Raw genomic sequence first — 12,742 nt, forward strand, 5'->3', positions numbered from 1 at the left:
GAATTTCTGCCATTTGCTTCAACAGGTGTTTGTTTTTTAACAAATATGACTCCCACTGTGAGCAACAAACAATGTTTCAGATTCCAACACCTTGTGGTTTCCCAGGGGAAGATCTTTGTAAAACAGCAACAACATTTTGAATTCCAAATGGCTCTAAATCTCAATCCTATATGGTAAAAGACGTCGACCTATGGTTTCACTCCCTTCACTCAAGACGTCGCTATATAAGTGCAATAATCTTGGACGCGACGTTAAACCCCATTTCACCTCACCTCACCATTCACTCAAGCACTTACTTTAGATCTTTAACATGTAAGCGAACAAGTAAATATATATAATGTGGTAACACCGAACCATCAACTTTCATATTTTACTTATCAGTCTTCACTCAATTTTGTATTTAACATTGACATTGATTCAAAATAAGCTCATTTTAAATGTTTTATGTTATTTCAATTTTCTTTAGGAAACTAACCTCAAATAAACTGTTAAAACATTTATTAATTGTTGAGGCCCTTTTAATTTTGCCTACTTCACCTTTCCATAGTGACAATGAATACAACAAACAAGAACTCACTTTAATGCATTTAGCAGTATGACAGGCTTAACAAAACAGCAGATTGTGGGGTGAGGTAAGGAAATTGTATTTAGTTTCACATCAAAGATTATGGTACTTATATAGCGATGTGCATGCTATGTGTGTGTGTTTGCTTGTACTAATCAGGACTAATGTCATTTCTTTTTTAAGTGCAAGCCCACCAAAATACCATGCCCCAGTTTAACATGAACAGTCCCAGACGTAACGTATACGCGAGACGGCTCTGCGGTCTCTTGTACACGAGACGGGTGCAGTCAGCAGTACTCAGTGAAGCGCTTGATACTAATTTATTCAATCACCATGGCTGTGCTGTCACCCGCAACCTCCGCGAAAGTAATTAAAGCCCTATGTAAAATCATCCACTGCCGAGAGGGACCACAATCCACCCAAGGTCGTGACTGGCGAGGCGCGTGTGCATCGAGGCATCCGCCTTCCTATTTTCACATACCCTATTTTCGAACAGTTAAAATATATCAATATGTTATTCTCGACTGGATACACTTGAAAGTGTACACGTAGAAACTAGCGACCAGTAATCGCCATTTTTTTCATGTTATTTCTGACATATTCTGTGTATACTCGGACCTCGTGATACCGCGGCATTCACCGTATCGCGGCATTTGTGATTTCCGGTCGCTCACGCGGGACTTGCCTTTTAGCGGGTGTCTGTAAATGAAAATCAGTAACCAGGAAGTGCTCGCTCCGTAAACAATTTCCATTTCCTCAGAATGTTCCGTCTGCTGCAAGTTAGGGGTCATTAACGCATTGATACTTACTTCTGGCATGAATACCAACTTCAGTGGGCTAGCATTATAAAACTTATACTGCCGGACCAGTACAAGCAGCTTACACATATACTGACTCTGAGCCGACCAGACCTTGTTTCCGGGGATCAAACCCGGACCTTCGACTGTCAGGGGGGATACTCTACCACTAGACCACTAAGGCATTCCAGATTGATATGTCTTTGACTAGCTGGTACCCTCACATCACTGAGTAATGGATATATTAATGCTGTGAATTGAAGCATGGTGGTCATTAAAAAATGTCAGCATGATCTCGCTGAAAAATGCTTCATGTCATTAGTTCATAAATAATTGGCTGACCCGTGAAGATCCAGGGTAGAATAGGTCTCCAGCAACCCAAGCTTGCCGTAAAACGTGACTATGCTTGTCGCAAGTCTGAGGCGATTAACGGGATCAGGTGGTCAGGCTCGCTGACTTGGTTGATGCATATCATCAATCCCAATCACCTGGATCGATGCTCATGATATTAATCACTGGATTGTCTGGTCCAGACTTGATTATTTACAGACCACCATCATGTAGCTGGAATATTGCTGAGTGCGGCGTTAAACACGAAACCAAACCAAACCTAACAATTTGCTCGGTGATTATTATGCATGAAATCCGGGGAAAACGACTGAAATCACAATTTGGATGAGGAAATGTGTTTTAACACAATTTAAGGCTCGAAATCATAGTTATAATGCCAAAATCATAATGGTCATCATCTCTGCATACAACTCAAAATTTCCTTGGTATCATAATTATAGAACATGGACAGTGTTCATCCTGAACAACAAAATCACACCTATGGAAAGACGTAAAAGTACTCGAATTTACTCATGGTGAAGAAACGTGCTTGCCTTATATTTAACAGAGGCAAAAATAAATAAATAAATGCTGTTTTTGACTGAAAACATGTTTATTTGCATCTTATAATTTGTTATATTGTCAACATTTATTTCTCCCATGTCTGTTTCATATTAATGAAAAAGACAAATTACGTTGGTCAAAGAAACCTAAAGGTTATATGGACTTTGTTTTAATCCCACAAAGAGATCCCAGCTCCAAATCCCTACAATTCAAATTATCGATCTGATGAGGAGGAGCAAGTGGCATCATCCACATCCCCTCGTGACACGGCTTCAACTTCCACACCAGCTGGTGATGAAAAACATGGCACAACCAGGACGTAAACTAGTTACTATACACCTCCTGAAGGCACTATGTCCAAATGGCATGGGGAGTGGTATTAATGTACTACTTCCTTTAAAGAAGCCATAAGGATATAAGGATAGTCCCTGTGTACAAGTGAAGCAAACATTCTATGACCTTATATGTCAGACTGAGAACAGAAGGATTCCAAGCGTGTTGCCCTTGGGAGGGGAGGAGTGAAAACAAGACACAAATCACATACTAAAGCTCCCAATAAACAATTTAATTTAATTATATCCAGTCTTTCTCTCTTGGTGCCACATCAAATGTTTTCCGATTTGTGATTGTTCACTAAGCCTGTCAATGGTGTGAGTGAGTGAGTGAGTTGGGGTTTATCGCTGCTTTTACCAGTATCCCAGTTATATCACAGCATATCAGCTTAATGTGGGAGGAAAGTTATGCAGGTTTCAGACGTTTACCACTTCAGTGAAACCCACGTGCACTGGTATGGTGCTGACAAACCTAGAAACATAATTGGGGCAAACCGGGATTCCAAGCCACAATTATAGGTTTCTGGTGTACCCAAGGTAAAAGGCGGTAAAAGTAAAAGGCGACTCGGCTTATCGTAAGAGGCGACTTACGGGATCGGTGGTCAGGCTCGCTGACTTAGGTATGTTTGATCTTGGTAATCTTGTCAAATAACCTAATAACTCTCATGCTGCAATACTTGGAACCTTCCCATTTTTCAAAGGATGACCTGACCCAGCTCATTTGAATATACGTCTTTGCCATTTCATGTTGCTGACTTTAAGCATGAGAAGTTAATTTTTTTTGTGAAAAATGAAACATTTAAAATCCTGCACTGTTTCGCTGTATATTCTACATAATTTACATTCTTTGTCTAATTGTTTTTAGATTAAGTAGACAGTGTTTTAAAATTTCAAGGTTGGGGCTACTCTTATTACACTTAACGGTACGGGAGTTGGCACGCATATTAATTTCCTGAAAAACAGAACTGAGCAATGAGTACATGCAAGTGAGTAAGTCAGTTGGGTTTGGGGACACTTCAAACATTATTCCACCACATGTCAATTCAATGTCGAAGGAAGCTGTCATGAACGTCGACTACTTTGCTGAAATCAGCACTGATATGGCGCCAAATACCTGAGGTTAACCATCAAGGCTTATCCTGGGTCTGGCACATCTTTTGAAGCATGTATACTCATGACAATATATAAGATAGTCAAGCGATAAATCGCAAAGAACAATGGAGAACAAAGCGTGATTTATTTCACAATAAAACACTGTTTCATCATGACGTCATTTCTGGAGATTCGAACACGTGTTCGCAACTTGATGAAGTTGTATATTGGATGTTATGTTTGTGAGGGGGAGTGTCTAGTGAGTTGTTCACCATAGGTGTAGCTGGGCAACGCAGATAAGCGGGGTGGCCGAACGATCACTTCCAATAGCGGGAAAGATATGACAATCGGTGTTGGGAGAAAAGCTACCTTTAATCGACGTGAGGATTGTGAGAATATGCGGGAAATATCCACCTGTGCATCAAATGGACTTGTCTGACATTGCCAAGGTAGGAATCTTTTGAGGGAGTCATCATTATTTAAATAAGGTTATAGATATTTGAAGCTTAATCATAATCCTTAAAGAGGCTGTATATAATGTTGATTTCATATAAAAAATAAACAGATTATGGTCGATATTTATCGTGCAATAAAACACTGCAGGGAGAATAAACCACTCCGGGCTGTGCCCTTCATGGTTTATCATCCCTCCAGTATTTGATTGTATGATAAACAACTCCCACTCATCATTTATTTCTTAAATAATGATGTTGCATGATATATTTTCAAGGACATTATTGTCTGGCACAAGCATGTGTGGCTTTGGGGGCCTGAAAGATTCCTTTTTATCTTTGAAGTTCTCATTTCCATCTGTTTAAGTTCCAATGAAAAGGTTATGAAAAAAGAAAATACTGAAGTCGACGTAATAAGCGCCCAGGGCGCTTTCAAAATTAGAAATAGAGGGCTTTTATTAGCATATTATTTTGGTGAAAAAAACAAGTTGAAGAATCGTAAATTTAGTGGTTTATGCTGACAGCCTGAAATGTTTATATACGACAGATTTATTTTTCCAGAATTTAATTGCCCATAATTAAGGGTGTTATAATACTCCAATGCGTATTTTACGCGAATGTGTCTTGTGTGCATTGATCAGTCGGAAGGGGTGCTAATTGGGATTGTTCACTAGCCAATATATTAGCAAATATCGCATTGGGCGCTTATTAGAGCGGGGCGTTTATTACGTCGAATACGCTAATAGGAAATAAAGACTTTAGTAAATCATTTATGGAAATAGAAAACAGAAATACAGTTTTTTGGTAATTGAAGCTAGAAACCAGTGTATTTGAACATGTCAGGTCACTCCATAACAACTTCATCCATCCATTTTTGAGCAGGATCATCTAGTTCTAGTATCGTAGAGGCACACTCACATGACAAGACTCTGTTACTGTAGCCATAACCCATATACACCTAAACCTTGTTAATCTGGATCCCTCTTTTCAGAGTATATAGCGAAACCTCATTTGTGTGGACTCCTAAATTGTGCGTGCCGGACAATCAGTCTTCCTGGAGACACCAATATGTCCCGGGTTATTAGTTAATCTGGTCGATTTCACAGCGTAAGTATGGTATGGTATCAATGATGATGATATTGCTGTAACATCCTACATAACATACAGGGAGCAGGGTTTCTGTGCTTTATATATGAAGAGATGTGTTACAATTATTGGAATGATTGGTTTGGTTTGGTTTTTTGTTTAATCCCCCACTCAGCATTATTCCAGCTATATGACGGCGGTCTGTACATAATCGAGTTTGGAAACAGACAATCCAGTGATTAATATCATAAGCATCGATTAACACAATTAGGATCGATGACATGCATGAACGAAGTCAGGGAAACTTCCCATCCGATCCCGTTAGTTGCCTCTTACGACAAGCATAGTCACCATTTACGGCAAGCGTGGGTTGCTGAAGACCTATTCTACCCTGGATCTTTATTGGCATGAAGATGAATTGTTCAATACTATTTCCTGATAGTACATATCAGTCATCAGGGGCACGGGGGCCCTGTCGTCTAAAGCGCCACAATTGCCGTGTAGAGTTGCGTCCCTTGGGCACCCCAGAACCAAGTCTTTATGTTTTGTATATATAATAATAATATCGCTACCTTCAAGAAAGAGAAAAGAAAACAAAAAGATATACCTCTCTCTCTCTCTTTCTATCTCTCTCTCAAGCAGAGGAAATCATAATTCTCTCTATCGAAGGAAAACATCTCTCTCTCTCTCTCTTTAATACTCAATCAGAGGAAGACAAAATGTATTTTCAGTTAGAGGAATACATATTACTCTCACCATCAGAGGAGGATAATCTTTCTCTCCCTCAGAGGAAGAAGAGATTCTGATTCTCTCCCTCAGAGGAAGAAGAGATTCTGATTCTCTCCCTCAGAGGAAGAAGAGATTCTGATTCTCTCCACCAGAGGAAGAAAGATACTCTTTCTCACTCCATCAGTGGAAGAAAGATAATTTCTCTCCATCAAATGAAGAAGAGATTTTGTCTTTCTCCATCAGAGGAAGAAAGATACTCTTTCTCGATCAGAGAAAAATAGATACTCTTTCAATCCATCAGAGGATGAAAAATATTCTCTCTCACCATCAGAGGGAGATAGACACTTTTTCTCTCTCTAAATCAGAAGAAAATAGAATACTGACTCTCTTTTTCCCTATCCAAAGAGAAGAGATCAATTCACAAACACTCTCATCCCTTAATCAGACAAACAAGCCACACTTTCATCATGGCAACCAATTCCATCAACTCCTATCATTACTTCTCCCTGTCAAGTCATGTGATGAAGCCAATGTATGATTGATGGCCACTAATACCATCATGTGAATTACCAGGCAATAGCTCAGGACATTTGCACTAATCTGGGATTATTTTGGCAATACTGTCATTGTCTGAGAGTTAATTAAATGTCTGATCTCTGGATCTGCTGTTTGTTTCAATAATTGCATCAAGAAATATTTCCACTGTCTTTGAGTGAGTGAGTGAGTGAGTTGGGTTTAGCGCCGCTTATCTAACACTATTATAATTATTATGCCCTGTGTCAGTCTCTTCAAAAATTAGGGTCATGAAGTTCAAACGTTTGTCGTCACACTGAAGCCCAGTGTGAAAACTCTGTACCTGCCATGGTTGAGTTGTGGTAAACAGTGTTGTCAAATAGACCTCACTCCCTCAGAACTTATAACTGAATCTTCAAACATGAGAATAAATTTTGAAAAAGTCTTTTTGAACATGGTGAAGAAAAATCAAAATTGGAATTAAAGTGGAATGATTAAATTATGCTTTTTGGCCTTGTGATAAATGAAAGGGCTTTTGGAAAAGTACGAGTACTAATCTAGTTTCCCATAAATCCTTCTCCAAGCGGATGTAGCTGTATTGAAGACTTACCCGCAGATTTGTCATCAAACTGGTCACTGAGTACGTTCATCACCATATCGCTACCGACTGTCAATGGACCGAGAAACACGTCAAGATTCATGCTGACAACTTGATATATCCTCCAATATTGAAGTGTTGAATGTTTAAATAACATATCCACATATGGGAATGTTCAAAGTCAGCATCACATCGTGAAACTGGCGACAGGAAACATATGGACCCAAATCCAGCTAGAAAACCATAGTCCTGTCATTCTTTACTTCGATGAAGGTAGGGAGACTTTCAAATTATCCTCTCCACCCACATGAAAGAAAACCCACATTTGGTGCCATAATTTCTGAATCCAATACCAAGATGAGACCCTGGTATCAGTCGTTGCTACTGTCTTGCAACAGTTCAAGGCAAACACATAGCCATTCACAACAGGCCCTGCTACACATGACAGTAGTTTTGGTCACATAGTTTTCTACACAATCACATGGTTTAAGAACATTACAAGGACGCTATATTTTCCCATCAGCAGGTCTCAGCTTGACTTCCTCTGTGATGTGCAACAGTGTCTTCTGTCTATCATGCAAACCAAACTAAAACCACATGGCGTTCACTACAAAGACGCGATGCTGACATTAGTTGTGGTCACATAGGATATGGTTGGAGTACGCTGTGAGATTGTTGTGTTTTCCTGTTAACAACTTCTCAGCTTCATTTCCTCTGTGATGTGCAACAGTGTCTTCCACCTGTTCTCATGATCCCCACTTTGATGGCAACAAGGGCTTGGTGTGACGATCATTGATTTTTCTACAGAGTGTATGGAATGTTCGTGCAAGCACAATCCCTCGCTTACTGGCTTGCTTTTCTAGAACTATCTGATCTAAGGATTGGTATGTTAGTTTCAATTTCTAAAATTAATATACTGTGTAAGAATGATTTGAAATCATAAATACTAAGAAATCTGTGATCACTGCAATCATCTTTTTCTAGAACTATCCAATCCGTGATTTGTTAGATTCAATTTTAAATTCATAATTCAAATACTCTTTTTATTAAATGTATTGGTATCATAAATAGCTTGCAGTTCTAGGTCTGATCTAACTGGCATTACCAATTTATATCAATATAATTTGTAGTTAATGTACACTGTAAGTGTGTTTTGATACAGAAGACAGAATTTGGAGTCCAGGATTGTCAAAGAGGGAGAATGCTCTTACCAAATATGGTGTTCACTGTACAAGAGGAGCACCAGTTCCAGAATACAGGTATGAATAGCATGATTTATCATATACTTTGGGCAGAGTTTTCTTAAGTTTAGAAAAGTGATATTTTCATTTCAGTGAACATAACACTTGATGTTTCACTGCACTTTGACGGACCTGTGTTATACAAGAGCTACCTCCTCGCAAACTGTCCCCCTTTACCGTAAGTGTTTGGGCTAAGAACAAACTGATGACTTCCATTTTACGTTTGTTCCACATTGACAAGGCAAAATATTTACAGATGGTCATTTATGGAGTAAATATCACTTCTTGCCGCTTGTTATTCTCTTGAAAATGTTTCGTTATAAACTGTACATTTCTTAATTAACTCGTCAATCGAGACTTTCGTTTCTCAAAGTGCCATTTTTGTTACTTGACCAGCATGTATTCGTCCGATCCAACAACAGTCTCATAGATTTTAAGAATATTTTATTATAAGTTGATTTGCATATAATCATATCTAAATGTACGATAAAGAATTTTCGTGGCTCGTGGCTATGCCATTCATGAAAATATCTCCTTTCCCATTGTCACCCGATGAAACATGATATTTCACTCAACACATGAAATACCTCTATAAGTTATAGCAGTCTCGCTTGGGTTATATGTGGTTTTCTGCATCCTGCATTAGGTTTTATACAAGCTGAACTGGCGAGTGGTATAAAACTAACGAGGGACACATAAAACCAAATGAACTCCAAGTGATACTGCTATAATGAATTAATCTTGCTGACTTGTTTCAATCTGTCATTGTAAAAGAACTAAATGAAAATAAAAATTGGTAATATCTGTTGAGCTGAGTTTAGCTTTTGCTGTGTCACCTGGCTTGTTAGCAGTGTGCAGCTTTCTGATTTATAACGGGGCATAAGGCTTTACTGTTCCTGCTCATGTGCAGTCTGTATTCTTCGTGGTAGGGTGTATGGGGATTTATTTTCCCACTCAGGATTCTATATCCCTCCCAGGCATGATGCATGGTATTTTACCAAGGCCATGTAAATCAATCAGATCACAATATTCCAATATGGAGGTAAGATAAAGTGATTTGTCATATTAGTTTCTGTAGTTTCTTGCCGATTCAATTTTTGCAACTTGTGGATGATTATTATTATAAGCGTCACAGAAAGAACTATCATTCAAAATGAGTCAATGTTTTTGCGTAAAAAATGGCCTCGAATAGAAACACTGGATTGTGGGAGTAAGCAAAAACAATTTCCAAAACAAAATAATTTACATCATATTCAAGTGTTCTTTTCTTTCATTTACTCAAAGGAAAAGGCCTATTGTAATAAAGATATGTTAAAAAGATTCTCATTAATATACTTGGCAAATTTCTGAAATTTGTGCTTAATGTATGAAAACATTTTTGTAAATTGTTTACACATATGATATTAATGTCAATTAACGTAAGTGATGAAGGGATGCATTTCTTACGTAAAACATATTACAAATGTAATTTTTAATACTTTCAATGATACCCAAATATATAAATAGTCTTAATTCAAAATTGTTTATGAATTACATCTCAAGCAAAAAGTAAATATAGGTGCGTTTTAATCTTCTGACATAATAATACTTTTTCAACAACATGATTGCATGCGCATGACACAACACCTGTTACTTTTATTTTCATCGAACACAAGAAAAATGTAACTGTTGCTTTAGAGTGCTGTTTGATACATTATTCTTGTATAAAAGACACGATAAATAGCAAACAACAATGAAGAACGAAGCATGGTTTATTTCGCGATAAAACATTGTTCCATCATGGCGTCATTTCTGGAGATTCGAACATGCGCTTCATGTATATTGGACAACGCTATTTTTTAGAGGGGAGTGACTAGTGAATTGTTCCTCACAAATGTATTACACTAAGCTGTGCAAAGCAAACAAACGCAGTGGCCAAACGATCGCATCCAAAAGCAGGAGCAGGGTTTTACATGGCACACAAATGAGTGTCCAGTACGCATAAATATAGAAAACGGACGCAGAAAAATATATATCCTGCATCCCTTGGGACGCACAATTATATTCAGAATAACTACAGCGCATCAAGAGCAATTAGGGGTGTCTGTTATTTCACCCATCAATCATGACCACTGTCCACATGATCATTGATTCATTCCAGGCTCTAAATAATCATCAAAACGTACAGAACACTACAGGATCTTATAACTTTACAGTGCCCTCATATTGCTGGCAAGGACCCTTTAAATTAATTTGGGGGGATCCTCTGAGCCCCCCCTTTTGTAAGTCAAGGTAAAACCCTGGGGAAAGACATGAAATAGGTAATGGGAGAAAAGACACAGGTTATGGACACAATTTAAGGATTGTGAGAATATGTGAGAATACCCACCTGTGCATAAAATGGACTCGTCTGGCATTGCCGGGGTCGGATTCTATTGATGGAGTCATCGTTATTTAAATATGGGTAAATATTTTAAAAGCTCCTACATTTTATCATCATCCTTAAAGATTCTGTGCATAATGTTGATATCTCATATAAGAAATAAACAACTCGTGGTTTTTATTTCTTAAATAAAAAATGCTTTAAGAAAAACAACTTCATCGTAAGTATCAAACCTTTATCTCAATGTAATCAGAGCACACGCTATATTTTTATACATATCCTCATTCCCCTAATTTGTGAATTGATTATTCACTTTATTTGAAATTATATATATTCCCAAATTGTTACCAGTATCAGGTTACCAAGCATATGAGAGAGGACTTAAGTTTAACACATCGAAAAGAATTTCCATTCTGTCACATTGTGTCAGCATAATGTTGAAGGGACATCTAAAGTGGCAAGGATATTAGTTGTTTCAACTTTTGTGAAACCCACAAGCATGGGTCCTGGTGCTGACAAACCAAGGATCATATTCAGGGCAAATGTGGGATGTACCAGTGGATCCTGGCACATCTAGGGGACATAACTCTGCAAAGCAAAGCACAGTGTTGGGCCTCTTGACACCCTCACAGTATGTAGGTTAATCTCATATATTAATGAGGATGTTCAAGTACATTTCTAAGATTTCTTAAAAAGACATTAGAGCTACATATCAGGAAGACAAATGGTACCATATTTTCTGAAAAACAATTTCATCTCATTTTTTTAAACTGAGCAGCAGCACAATGTAACATGATCATTTGAAACCGTAATTCATATGTGATCTCTATCTTTCCATAAATATCTAATGAAGAGATCGATCATGTGATCAAAAGCATCTTAATTCCTACAGGATGAAAAATGGTGTAAATACATGATAGAGCCATTACATGTTGCTGATGCTGTTTGAGTAAATCTATCCTCAACACTGCCATCCTACACCTTGAACATCCTGCCGCCTATAATCATGTCATTGTCATTCTACTTCATAATGGCTTCTGACATACTTTCCCATAAAGCTTTCATAACAAGTCACTTTGTAAATTTGAACTGTTAAAAGCCCTGACTGACCAAAATAGATCTTTTAGACACGACAATATTTCTTAGCTCAACAAGGGTCGAATACATGACTCCATTCTTGAAAACCTTTAAAAAGTCAATAAGTCTTCATCCAATTCCATAATGGATATTTTTAGTATTGTAACCAAGATGGCGACACAAAAGACCAGGGTAACTACATGCTTATCAAACACGAAGGTCATAAAAATGTTTTTTGCAGAACAAAGCGTTACAAGCTTGCCGAAACCGGAAGCTTATATACTTACCATAATGATCATTCATATACAACGGAACATGCATGTTCTCCTCATGCATATGCATGCTGGGTGGGGAGTACCCATAATCCTCTGCTGTGGGGTACATGAGATGATGTGGGTGGAACCCAGTGGGGTACGGATCAGGGTAATAGTCGTTTCGATACATTTTCACCGATATTTGTATCCGAACTTCAGGTCACTTAGTATCCAGTGTCGTTGAGATTTAGCGAAATCATTATCACGAGAATGTGAAAACAGCACATGATGTAATCAAATACGTTCCACTTGTCTGTCGAGAGCACATGTAATTGAACTTGGCCTCTTAAGGCGTGCATCAGTAATCCCGCTTCTTTACACCTCAAAAGAGTCATCAGCAGCACTTTTTTTTTTTCGTGTTTCGAAAATGACTTCACATCTGTAAGAATTCAGAAATCCAAACGTTCCAGGTAGGTTTCGAAATGAAAATCTGTGTTCCTAACCCTTGGTCCCCGCCTGCAGATTGGATCACCACTGAGACATGGTCCCATTGGCAGATTTGGTTTGAGAGAAACCTCCTGAGGCCACATCAAAAGCAATGTGGGCATTGTTTTGCTTATCGAATTTTCAACTCTTGTGTACACAACACACACAGCCCTGTCATACAAAGTTTGGGGAAGAAAACCCAGAGTGCAAACAGAGTTGTTGCCAAAACAATCCAAGGCCGAAACACAAGATAAACGCTTTGGG

General features: G+C 38.3%; 1 protein-coding gene across 5 annotated transcripts in view; it reads right to left on the reverse strand.

Annotated features, from left to right (window-relative positions):
• LOC139467058 (protein cycle-like) overlaps positions 1-12,742 on the reverse strand; it is a 116,128-nt gene that overhangs the window by 56,541 nt on the left and 46,845 nt on the right. The gene's annotated exons all lie outside the window — the stretch shown is intronic.

The sequence above is a fragment of the Haliotis cracherodii genome, unplaced genomic scaffold (assembly GCF_022045235.1).
Source record: "Haliotis cracherodii isolate W230 unplaced genomic scaffold, xgHalCrac1.p SCAF_19, whole genome shotgun sequence".
NCBI lineage: Eukaryota > Metazoa > Mollusca > Gastropoda > Lepetellida > Haliotidae > Haliotis > Haliotis cracherodii.